Source organism: Monodelphis domestica, chromosome 3 (assembly GCF_027887165.1).
Source record: "Monodelphis domestica isolate mMonDom1 chromosome 3, mMonDom1.pri, whole genome shotgun sequence".
Classification (NCBI taxonomy): domain Eukaryota; kingdom Metazoa; phylum Chordata; class Mammalia; order Didelphimorphia; family Didelphidae; genus Monodelphis; species Monodelphis domestica.
The window spans coordinates 329,850,633-329,862,980 of NC_077229.1; positions in this window are offsets into that span (position 1 = coordinate 329,850,633).

Consider the following 12,348-nt stretch of genomic DNA (forward strand, 5'->3'; position numbering starts at 1 on the left):
TGCATTGTGAGCCATTGACAGGCATTCAGGTTGGATAAAAACAAACAAACAAACAAAAACAACTCAAGATCTTTTTGCATCTTTCAGGTTCTCTTATTGCACAGAGCTATCTCAAAAAACCATTCTATATCATGAATGCAACTTTTAAATAAAAAAAATACATACCCCAAAACCTTTCTTCTGAATGCTCTATTCCTCTAATAAATTCTTCTAATTTTCTTAATCATTTTATGGGGATGAATATAGGCACATATATTTACTATATACATAGATATACACACAACATATAGTCTGTATCTAATTTATATATATATATACACACACACATATGTTATTCTGAAGCTGCTTAACTAAAATTATATTTTGAAATTAGAAAAATGTTCTTTGCTCATCCCACATGCCAGATAAATAGCAAGCTACAGTTTCCAATGGTAAAGGAAATTCACATTAACAAGAATAAGATTAGTAATCTGAATATAGGGGGAGAAGAGGAGGTTCAATAAAAGTAGGAGCTTAAGGAAGGTAACAGCAGATTTGTTATTTAAGAAGAGAATTATACTCTTATAGATCTCAGAGGTTAATTTTCTCTGGATGATGAGTTGAGTTTGCTCATGTAGGTACATAGTAGATGTGTGGTAAAGATGAAGGTTGGATTAATAAATGTTTATTGACTCATAAGATAAAGAGAAAGGAAGATGATATCTTGCTTTAGGTTTAATAGTCTACAGGGGAAATGAAAAGTAAGCAAAAGAAGAGGAAAAAAGAAACAAACAGGGAGAAAACACAGATTCACACACACACACACACACACACACACACACACACACACACACACACACACAGATTAAACAGATTCTCTACCCTTTCCAAAGACAATTGGCAGGAGACATCTATTGTAGGAGAATAAAGACCTTCATAAAATATTATGAAGTACTATTCTCACATGTAAAGTTTCTTATTTCTTCAGTTCAGCATGCATTCAGTTTGAAGTGGATAGAAATGTGACTGAATAGATTTGCTAGTAAACATATTATATGCTAATTTATACATTTGCACTTTGTATAATTTGGGCTATAAATATTTGTAAATTATTTATGATATATTCATATAAAATATTTCCTTTTACATAGGTAGTACTGAAGCTGGAGTCAGGAAGACCTGCGTTCAAATACTGTGCCTTACACTTTTCTGACTATGTGATCCTGTATGAGCCATATTGGCTTCCTTTCTCTTTATCATGAGTCAGTAAAGATTTATTAATCCAACCTTCTTCTTTACCACACATCTACTATGCACCTACGTGAAGTGAGCAAACTCAACTCATCATCCAGAGAACATTAACCTCTGAGATCTATAAGAGTATAATTTGCTTCTTAAATAACAAATCTGCTGTCACCTTCCTTAAGCTCCTACTCTTATTGAAGCTCCTCTTCTCCCCCTATATTCAGATTGAAGTAATAAAATCATTAGTATCTACCTATAGGGTTGTAGTCAAGATTAAAGAAGCTAATGCATTATCAACCATTGAGCAAAGTGTTAAGCTCTATATAAAGGTAATAAGGGGGCAGCTGGGTGGCTCATTGAATTGAGAGATAGACCTAGATATGGGAGGTCCTAGGTTCAAATCTGACCTCATACACTTCCTAGCTGTGTTACCCTAGACAAGTCACTCAACCCCATTGCCTAGCCCTTTCTGCTCTTGTGCCTTGCAACCAATAAACAGTATTGTTTTTAAGGCAGGATATAAAGGCTTTAAGAAAAAAAAAAAACTTAAGGTAATTGCCATTGCCATCACCATATATTTCATCATTTGTTCCTATCTTTTGATAGTGTTCAGATAGAAAGAATTGTGGGATGAATATTGATCTTGCTGTTATTCTCTAATAATTTATGTTTTGTGTAATATTGCAATGGTGGATAAGATAATTTTGTTAAGGAATAAAAGTACTAAAATGTACGCTCAACTTCTGCAATCTTCCTGAAAATACTTGTGGAAGAACTCCAATGGTAGAGAAGAAATAAAAGATGTTTGCATATGATATTCCAGAATATACACACATATTTGTACACAAATAGTGGAAATGGGATTTAAGAAGTAGCTAGATAATTATCCAATTCTCATATGATTCCCACTGTATAGGTGTCTGACTGTATCTATTTATTGATTAAATCTATCATCTCTCTCTGTTTTATATCATTTCCACATGGTTCTGATTTCTTCTGCTATGGTCAATGTTTTGAATATATTTAATTTGATATAGTTTGGAAACTATGAATATTTTATTAAAACATTTTTAAAATATTCATAAGTTTTATGGATGAATATTAAGTCAGGATAACAGTTCTGTTTATAATAATATTCCAGGTCCAATATAATTTATTTGTTGAATTTTCAAAGATATTTGGAAGTATGCATTGTTAGTCTATGGACTTATGTACTTATGCAGTTTATGTGATTGTTCAGGTTATAAAAAATATAAAGTTCCAAATATATGAAACCAACTACTAGTTCATGTTTTGCTAGGTTTTAGTGTACTTTTTTCTAGTCTGCTAGGATTTGCTGCACAATTTCCTTGGATAATCTTTAGAGATCAATAAATCCAGGCTCCTTTGGGATAACACTTGTATAATTTTTGGTTGTGATGACCTGATTCTTAAACGCCATCATAAAGCAATTTGTTTCTGTAGACAAATCTGAGTGAATGTGACATTTGTTCACTACTTCTTTGTTGACATATTGTTGGTTGACTTCATATGGATATCACCCACTGAATGATTTTTTTTCTACCACTCCTTGATTTTAGCTCTTTTATAGGCTCCATCTGGATGTCAAATGCTTTTGGTAATATTCAACAAATCCATTGGGTTGTACCTATATCAGTCCTTGATGTTGCTCTGTGAAGTGATGCTTGCTTCTTTCAAAAATGACACTTCAAATTTTAAACTGTTTTTCATGTGCTCTAGGAGTATCTCTTAATCACCTTCACGATTTTTTGGCAAGGACATATTAATACTTCAATAGGTGTCTTATGGTGATATTTCAGGGTTTTTAGTAAATATTTTAAACATTTTAGTAATCTTTTTCAAATCTTCTATAATTATTTTTTCAGATAAGAAAGGATAAATCAAAATTGATGTTATATCTATTTAGGAGGGTTCTTCCCATTGAACTTGGATTTTTGGATTCCACTAAATCTCTATACACAGTCACAATTTTCTCCTTTATGGTTTATGCTCAACTAATATTGATTGGATAAGTCCATGGTATTTTAAAATATTAAATCTTTTCTGTTGGTTCAATCTAGCTTCTTTATTCAATGTCAGCACCTTAACTGTATATCTTTCCTTGTTATATATTCAGAATTTTAGACTTATCAAATGTTTTGATATCATTGACATAAGATTCCACATTAGGAAGAAGCCTTTCAATTCATCTTTCATTAGAGCTGTATATTTTGATGTCAATCATAAATATGATATAATTAATAAAATGGTTTTTTATGATTTTTTTAAACTTTAAAGGCATTATCATCTTTGTTGTTGATTTTATTATTATTTTATTAAGCATTAATAGCTTAAAAGTGCACTAAGTCTTGGAAAAAGTGTATACAAATTTTGTTTAAATATGTATACACAGGGGCAGCTGGGTGGTTCAGTGAATTGAGAGTCAGGCCTAAAGATGGGAGGTACTAGGTTCAAATCTGGCCTCAGCAACTTCCTACTTTTGTGACCTTGATCAAGTCACTTAACCACCATTGCCTAGTCCTTACCACTCTTCTCCCTTGTAACCAATACACAGTATTGATTCTAAGCAGGATAAATCTATATTTAACTATATGTCTCATTAGGAATTTTTTATTTCATTGATATTGAGAATTCTGGGTAAAGAAACTCTATCAATATAGATCAGAAATTATTATGAAATTTACAATCTTAGATAATTGACCCTGAGAGATCAAGGAACTGGTAAAAGGAAAATCCCTGACTGATTTCATTCTCTACTCACTATTTCACTGCCTTGCATTAGTTATTTTACTTTCTATTGGCAACATTTTTCCTGGAGTTATATACATCTGATTTAATAGTAGATATCAATAGAAGACAGAATTATGTGCATATATTTTTGCTTTATTATTTGGGATTGCTTTTTTAGTATATATTGAGTAATATTAATACTTTAAATGAGTTCTATTGTGAACTCCACAGATTAATTACTTTTAGGATATGTTCCAGATCCTTGAAATTTCATTAATTAATTAATTAATCTAATTAATTTTCCCTTCTTCCCTCCAAGTATTCCTTTATATGACATTTTCCCCACATCTTATTGTCTGCTACCCTCTTTCTCTTATACATGTAGAGCTTATTGCTGCTTCCATGTCTTTGTTCCTACTGTTGTCCTCTGAAAAGAATGCCTTCCTTTCAATTTCAATTTATTTTAATCATATATGTTTTCAAGACCCTACTCTTATAACACTTTACTCTAATAAAGATAGTCCATGCAATCTTTTGTGTCTTTGAACTACTATTTCATTTATTGCCTATATTTCTCAATGTATAATTAATTGTATAAAATAATTCCCCAAATTAAAAACTCTCAATTTTTATGTTATCCAGGCATATGGCATTATTGTATTTACCCTAGATTCATTGACTGTGCACAATACCTGCTTCCATTTCCTTTAGAGGTGTAGAAAACAAACCAGAAATATTCGGGATATTAGGAACATTTTTGTCCTCAGATCATCTCCAAAGTCCTACTCTGATGTAAAAATGGCCTTGAGGTTTAAAATGTACTGGTAGAGAGATGGGTTTGATTTTTCCTATCAAATTGGAATAGCTTTTAGCAGGGATTCAGGGGAGGCTTATGTGTCTGTTGTCTCTGAATTTAGAAAAGTTTGTTGCCAGATTTACTGTGATGGATTTTTAGCCATATTGAATTTCAAAGACCATCTAATAAGCAAAGAGGGGGATTTAGCATGAATCTATTAATGGATTGCCATCCCTATGGGTAAAGGAGTTAGCATATAAAGTCACCGCTGCTTGGTATATTCAAAAATACTTTATTTCCACAACTAGATTGCAAATTCCCTGAGGGAAGGGAGGAGAGTATATTGTTTTACATGCCTAGACAGCAGTATTGTACATAATAATAATAACTACATTTACATAATGTTTTAAGTTTTATTTACTCATTTATATAGCACTTAATCTATCAATGTCTCATCAAGGGATACCCTTAAATTTGAATTCTGAAAGATTTTGTTGGTAAAATATATGACTCACTTCAAGTTGAATCTTTTATTAGAGGCTTTTCCATCCTATTTCCCTGCCATCCCCACTGATAATATCTTCCCTCTGAGATTAATTTCTATTCAATCTATATACACATATATTCATATATGTTTTTTTTATATGCATAAATATAATTTGTATGTACATAGTTGTTTGAATGTTATCTCCCATAATGCAATGGTAGAATAAAAACTCAAGAGGGCAAGGACTATGTTTTTATTTTTCTTTCTGTCACCATAACAGTATAGGGCTTAACAATAAGTAAGAATTCACTAAATGTTGACTGACTGACTGCCAAAGGCTTTTAATATGAGTATAGTGATTGACTGTGGACATTTTATTGAAAGATAACAAGCTTATTAAATGGTCAGCCAAATCATTATAGCTGGAGATCAACTTTAGGGTTATGAATGTTTTAATCATATCAACACTTAAGCCTCTCTACCAAATTGTAGATTAGTTATGATAAACCTCAGTGGAGAAATTATCTATACTGATGAAAGTAGAGATATTCAAAATATTAAAAGGCCAATACTAAGATTTACAAATCATAATATTTGCAAAATACTTTATATGCATTACTTTACTTGATACTCATCACATCTAATTGAAGAGGACACTTATGATCCTTATTTTTTATTTGGCCCTGGCTAAGTCATTTATCCTTTCCTACTTCCAGTTTCCTATTCCGTAAAATGAGACTAATTTCATAGGTCTACTGTGAAAATTAAGTAACTCATTTTCCTCCAATTTAAAAAAAAATTAGTCACATGTAAAAATAAAAAATAACTTTGTCAATTATTTTATGACATCTTAGAACTCAACTTTTCCCCTCCCTTCACTCCCTCAATGTATTGAATAACCTGATATGGCCTACACCTATACTTTCTTATAACACATATTTCCATGTTTCTCATGCCATGTAAAATAACATATATCACATACACACATTAGAAATCTCATGATGGAAATATAGTGGAAGGTTGGATGCTTTGGTTTACTCTGAAACTCTGACAGGTACTTCTTTGCCTGTAGAGAGATTTTCATTATGAGTTTCTTGTAGTTGCCTTAGAAATTTGCTTTGCTGATAATGATTTAGTCCTTCACAGTTGATCATCAAGCTATATTTCTGTTACTGTAAGCATTGTTCTACTGGTTCTGTTCACATCACTTTGCATCAGTTCATATAAGTCTTCCCAGTTTTTTTTACTCATCCTATTCATCATTTATTATGATGAAATTGTATTCTATTACAATGATATACCATGAAGTGTTTGTCCATTCTTCAAGTGACAGATAATCCCTCAGTTTCCAATTCTTTGCCCTACTGATTTTATTGATGAGAATGATGAGAAGACAACATATCAGAATTTATGGAATGTAGCCAAAGCAGTTCTCAGGGAAAAATGTATATTTATACTATATATATATATATATATATATATATATATATATATTAACAAAAAAGAGAAAGAGGAGATGAATGAATTGGACATGCGACTAAAAAAACTAGAAAAAAATGAATTAAAAATGCTCATATAAAGACCAAATTGGAAATCCTAAAACTCAAAGAATAAATTAATAAAATTGAAAGCAAAAGAATTATTGAACTAATAAATAAGATTAGGAGCTAGAATAATAAAAAAAAACCCAACAACAAATTAAATTGATAAAGTATTAGTTCATCTAATTAAAAAGGGAAGAAGACAATCAAATTAACAGTATCAGGAATAAAAAGGGGATCTCACCTCTAATGCGGAGGAAATTAAGGCAATTTTAAGCGCTATTTCATCCAATTATATGACAATAAATGTGGCAATCTAGGGAAAATGTACAGATATTTACAAAAATATGAACTGCCTAGATTAATAAAAGGGGAAATGGAATACTTAAATAATCCCATATCTGAAAAAGAAATTGAACAAGTCATCAAGGACCTTCCTAAGAAAAAAATCCTCAGTGCGAAATGGTTAGCAGGTTGGCAACTTCTCTGTAATTAATAATTTTTGAGTTGTCTAGAACACTAAAAGACATTAGCCTAGGGTTCCAACCTCTCTATTTTAGAGACTGGAGTGAACCTAGGCCTTTTTTATTTCAAGCTCAACTCTCTCCCTACTATGCTGTAATGCTTTTTGGAAGAAAAAAATATTTCAATACATAATAAGCACTTGGACCAAGGCTAAAATATTAAAGAAAAAATGAGATGAAGAAAGGAATAGAAGCATTAGACAAAGTGCCATAGAATATACAGGGAAAAGTTGAAAAGCTCCTTACTTGGGAAGGTAATAATATAGCTGTACCGGTCATTAAGATGGAAAGCCTAAGAAGTGAAAAGGTTGTTAAGTGATGAATCTAGAAATGAAAGATGTTTCAAAGGCTATCTGATCCAACTCCCTAATTTTACAGATGAGAAAACTAAGTCATAGAAATTAATTTTTTTACCCACAGTTACACAGGAACATAATGTATTGTATTTGAATTCAGTTCCTATAATTACCAAATCAGTGATCTTTATACTGTATTATTATAACAATTATAATAGTAATAATGTGTGATATTCATGGAGTGCTTTATGGTTTATAGCATTCTTTTTATTTTTTTAAAAACTCATCTTCTGTTTTAGTAATGACTTTAAGATAGAAGGGAAATAACTAGATAATTAGGGTTAAACAACTCAGTCAGAATCACACTGCTAGGAAAGATCTGAAGCCAAATTTGAACCCAGATTCTTTCAAGTATAGACCCAGTTCTGCTGTGTCACCTAGTCACCCCTTTTAAAGATAAATCTTTTTGAGTTATAAAGTATTCTTCATGTTGAAATGGGGAAGTCTAATTAGAAATATATTATAGAAAATGGGGAAGTAAAATACGAAAGTGAATAGACTAGAATGTACATTATCTATATCCAGAGAAGAACTCTAGGGAAGGCTCAGGTGGTAGGTAGAGAATGAAGTTTATAGATAAAAGCATGACAGGGATAGAAATATGTTAATCATTGGACTACTGAAAATGTCTTAGCAAAAACTCCTAGGAGTCTTTTAGGAATACTTCATGATATTATAAATGTCTATGAAGGGATCCAACTATTTTTATTCAATAGCTTTGTGCAGTTGAATCATTTCACTCCAGAAGGCATACCATGGCTTTCATTAGGAATTGTGAGCCAGCTAAGGGGGTTCCCTCTTGGTTTTCTATTTATTTAAAATTGGAAAGGTAGACTTAGAGAGATTCTATACTGAAGCTTGGCAACCCTGTTCTTTAGTTACTCCATAGGGAAAAATGATTGCAGAAACTCAAGGAACAGAATGTCAGCTGACAGACCAAATAAAATACAAATCCCAGGATATTAGCAAACAGTGGAGAAAAAAGAAAAGTAGAAGTAGAGTTAGCTGTTGTCATGAAAAAAATGATCAAACATCCACAAATTGAAAACAACTAAAGTCTTAGATGCTCAAATTTTTGAATTTTAAAAATCTTGTTGCCATTTTAAATTTGATAGGTTATTTCCCTCTCCAAAAAACAAACAAACAAACAAAAAAAAACCCATGCATTTCTGTAAAGAAGTTTGCTTAACTTTTTCTATATAACAAATTCTACACATATATTATGCTGTATTATGAATTCTAAATAGCAACTCCTAAATAGTGAGTCTCCTAAATATACTCAAGTCAGGGCATTTTAACTCATTTATAGTAAATAGTAATTTCTCCAAAAGCTAAGGGAACAATAATAGAATAATACAAATATAATGAACATCATATGTGGAAAATCAAAAGATTGGCACTGAACCAAAATAGAACAACAACCACTAAAAATATTTCTCTAGTTTGAGAAGATAATTTTTAAACAATGGATTTTTGAAAGGATTTTTTCTCACCATCTGTGGAAAAGAGGTGTGAGAGTAGAATCCAAAGTTTTTGGAATTTAAAAGGATCTTTGTGATATTTAGGGTACGAGAATTCCAGATGTTATCCAAACTTAGCTTAAATCCTTGCAGTAAGAAAGCATCCACTAAATCCTAAAACATGGTTCCTGGAATATAGGAGTCATTTAACAAAGGTTTGCTAACTGATTAAGTATCTTTTTTCACAATTTGAAAGCAATTTCTTCCTTATATTAAAAAAAACCTCTTTTTTAATTCAATTCACTTTATGATGACATGATTCCTAAATCTTATCACCAGCCTTTTTCCTGTCTTTGCACTCTAAACTTACATTTCCAGAAAGTATTATTTGGATATTCTATGAGCACTTCAAATTTATTGTGTCCCAAATTGAACTCACTATCTTTTCCTTTGATTGTGCTATTTCTACCAGTGGAACTACCATTATTCCAAGTTTAAAAGTCCAGTGTGATTCTTTATTTACTCTTTATCTTTCATATACACTGTCAGCTCCTTTTATTTCTCACTCTTTAATAAGTTTATCATTTTTCCTCTTTTATTAGTATAATCATGCTAGCACACATTCTCACTATCTCCCCTATACTATAACTTTTTAATATATCTTTTTACCTGTAGATACCTTCTCCTTCAATCTCTCCTGGATGAAGACATATTAATTTAGTTTATACATATATAATAAATTCATTCCAATAGTCAGAATATTTGGTGGCTCTCTGGTCTCTATTAAGTGGAGGTTCAAACTCCTTTGCCTAGCATGCAAACTATCTTTTTAATCCCATTCTGTTTTTCAAACATATTATTCAATAATCATGAAATATGTACCTAGCATTTCAAATAGTTGTGCTTTCCACTAATGCTCTATCAAGTTATACCCATCTATAGTTAATTGATTTAGTCATTCAACACTTATTCATTAAGAACCTACTATGTATCAGAGGGGTGTATGGGGTGCTCAGGGAGGAGTAGTATCTCTGGTATGGAGGGCTTGTCATGCCCTCCTAAGGCAGCTCTCTGACCTCTGACCCCCACCTGACACCCAGCTCTCACTTGTGGCTCCCAGTAGCTGCTAGCATGCGGCAGCGGCCACACCCAAGGCAATGGCTTCGACAGGCCGGCTAAACCTTGTGAGGGTAGCCATCGGGTCATCAACCCCTGGTGAACTAAGGCTTTGCTCACCCAGCATGTGAAGACCGCTTCAGCCGAACAGACCAAAGAAACCAATAGGAAGGTTCAATGGCTGAGAGGGCAATGCAGCAAAGCACTGTGGAGAAAAAGACAACACGGCTATCCAATGCAGCTGAGGAAGTCTCCAGGTGTAACGACTTTTCGTGCCAATGGACCCAGGCTTCCAACGCCGAGAGAGTGGGACTGTCTCTCTGCATCGACTTTTCCACTTAAATCTCCTTCATGCACAAGTGTTTTTGTGTACACTCATCTACATCACAGATAAAAGTGCACAAAGACAATCATCATCCTCAGTTACCGAGAGACTACTACTATTACTATGTATCAGATACTGCACTAAGTTCTGGGGATACAAAGACAAAAATAAAGAGTACATATTCTCATATGATTGATATTCTTTTAGGTGAAAACTATGTCAACAGAAGTATGCAAATATAAAATGTATGTAAGATAAATGTAAATTTCCATGAGGAAAAGAAACTAGGAGTGGGGATCAGTATAATTTTTTCTTTTTTTTTTTGTGGAGCAAAAATATGTTGTTTCCTAAAAGTACAGCTTCAAAATATTAAGGGTCATGTGACAAGGAAGATGGCAGATTTGTCACTTTCTCCAAATCCCTTCAATTCTAAACATTCTGAACTAAATTAAGTACCAAAAACAGAATAATTAAAATTAAATCCTTAGGAAAATAGAATCTTCCCCCTCCTTAAAAATATATATTCATTAACACCAGATAACTTTCATACATAGATAAATCACTCCTCAAGGTGGATGATGACACCATATAAACTTGTAGTTTAATACCCAGGGGTGAGCCTTAGGGTAGATACCTTGATAACTTGGTGATATTCCTTGAATACTCCCCATACCCCACCCCATTGTGGCACATGCCCAGGTTTTATCTTAGCTCCATTTCTCATTAGTCAAGTCCTTTAAGTTTGCTATATCCTTTCAAGGGACTAACTTTGAGGGATTCTTCTTACTATTGCTATATCTCACAATAACCCTACCAATAATCCTCCCACTATTATAAATTGAGAATCAATTTTTGTCAGCCAGATTTCAGTAACTTTTTCAAAAGGGGGTTTTTACTCAGGTGGTATGGCAAAAATAGTTGATACAGAAAATTTCCTAACCCCAAAGTCTATAATACATTCAGGGAATGTGAGGTCAAGCTTACCAAATGTACAATGGTATACTCATACCTCCTAGTTGATAGTACTCCCCCTCCCACTTTTGTGAAGTGCTCAATAAATTCTCCTTAGACAGGATATGATTTCTTTGATGGGTTACTTGTGGGTCCATGAATTTAATATGTCTAGTCTTGTCTTTGACTCCTTGTCCTGATTCATAATGAAGATACTGACATCAGCAGCTGTGAAGATGCTATTAAAACACCTGTGGAAAGATAGGTAGTACAAAATCCTGGGGACCCTTTAAAACTTTTGAGATCTTCCTCCCAGAGGAAAGAAGTAAGTGGATGGAAACTTGAGCCAAGGCCCATGCCAAGAGCTCTCCTTCACTCTCTAACAGTTTTTCCTCAAGGGTTTTACTGAAATATCACACTCAAATCTCTAAAATAATTCTATTTCCAAAGTAATTTGATATTTCATAAATGAACCATTCCTTGACTATAACTGTATTTTCTCAGTCAGTATGAATGTGATTCTTATATAACATCATTTTAGTTCCAAAAACTATTCTCAATCTTAAACCTGCAATTGAAACTAATGCTTATGATTGAGACTAATTTTTAACTTATTTAGATATTAGAGCATCTTAAAATTTGTTTTACGTATGTAGGTATAACTCAATGATTAGCTTAAGTCCCCACCATGATCACCAGAAAAAAGTAGCAAATTCTAATTATATTTAATCATATGTGTAGGAAATGTGGAACACAGAAGGAAGTAGCAGGTGACCTGAAAATGCCCCTGCCCAGGCATCAAATCTGAGGAACATGG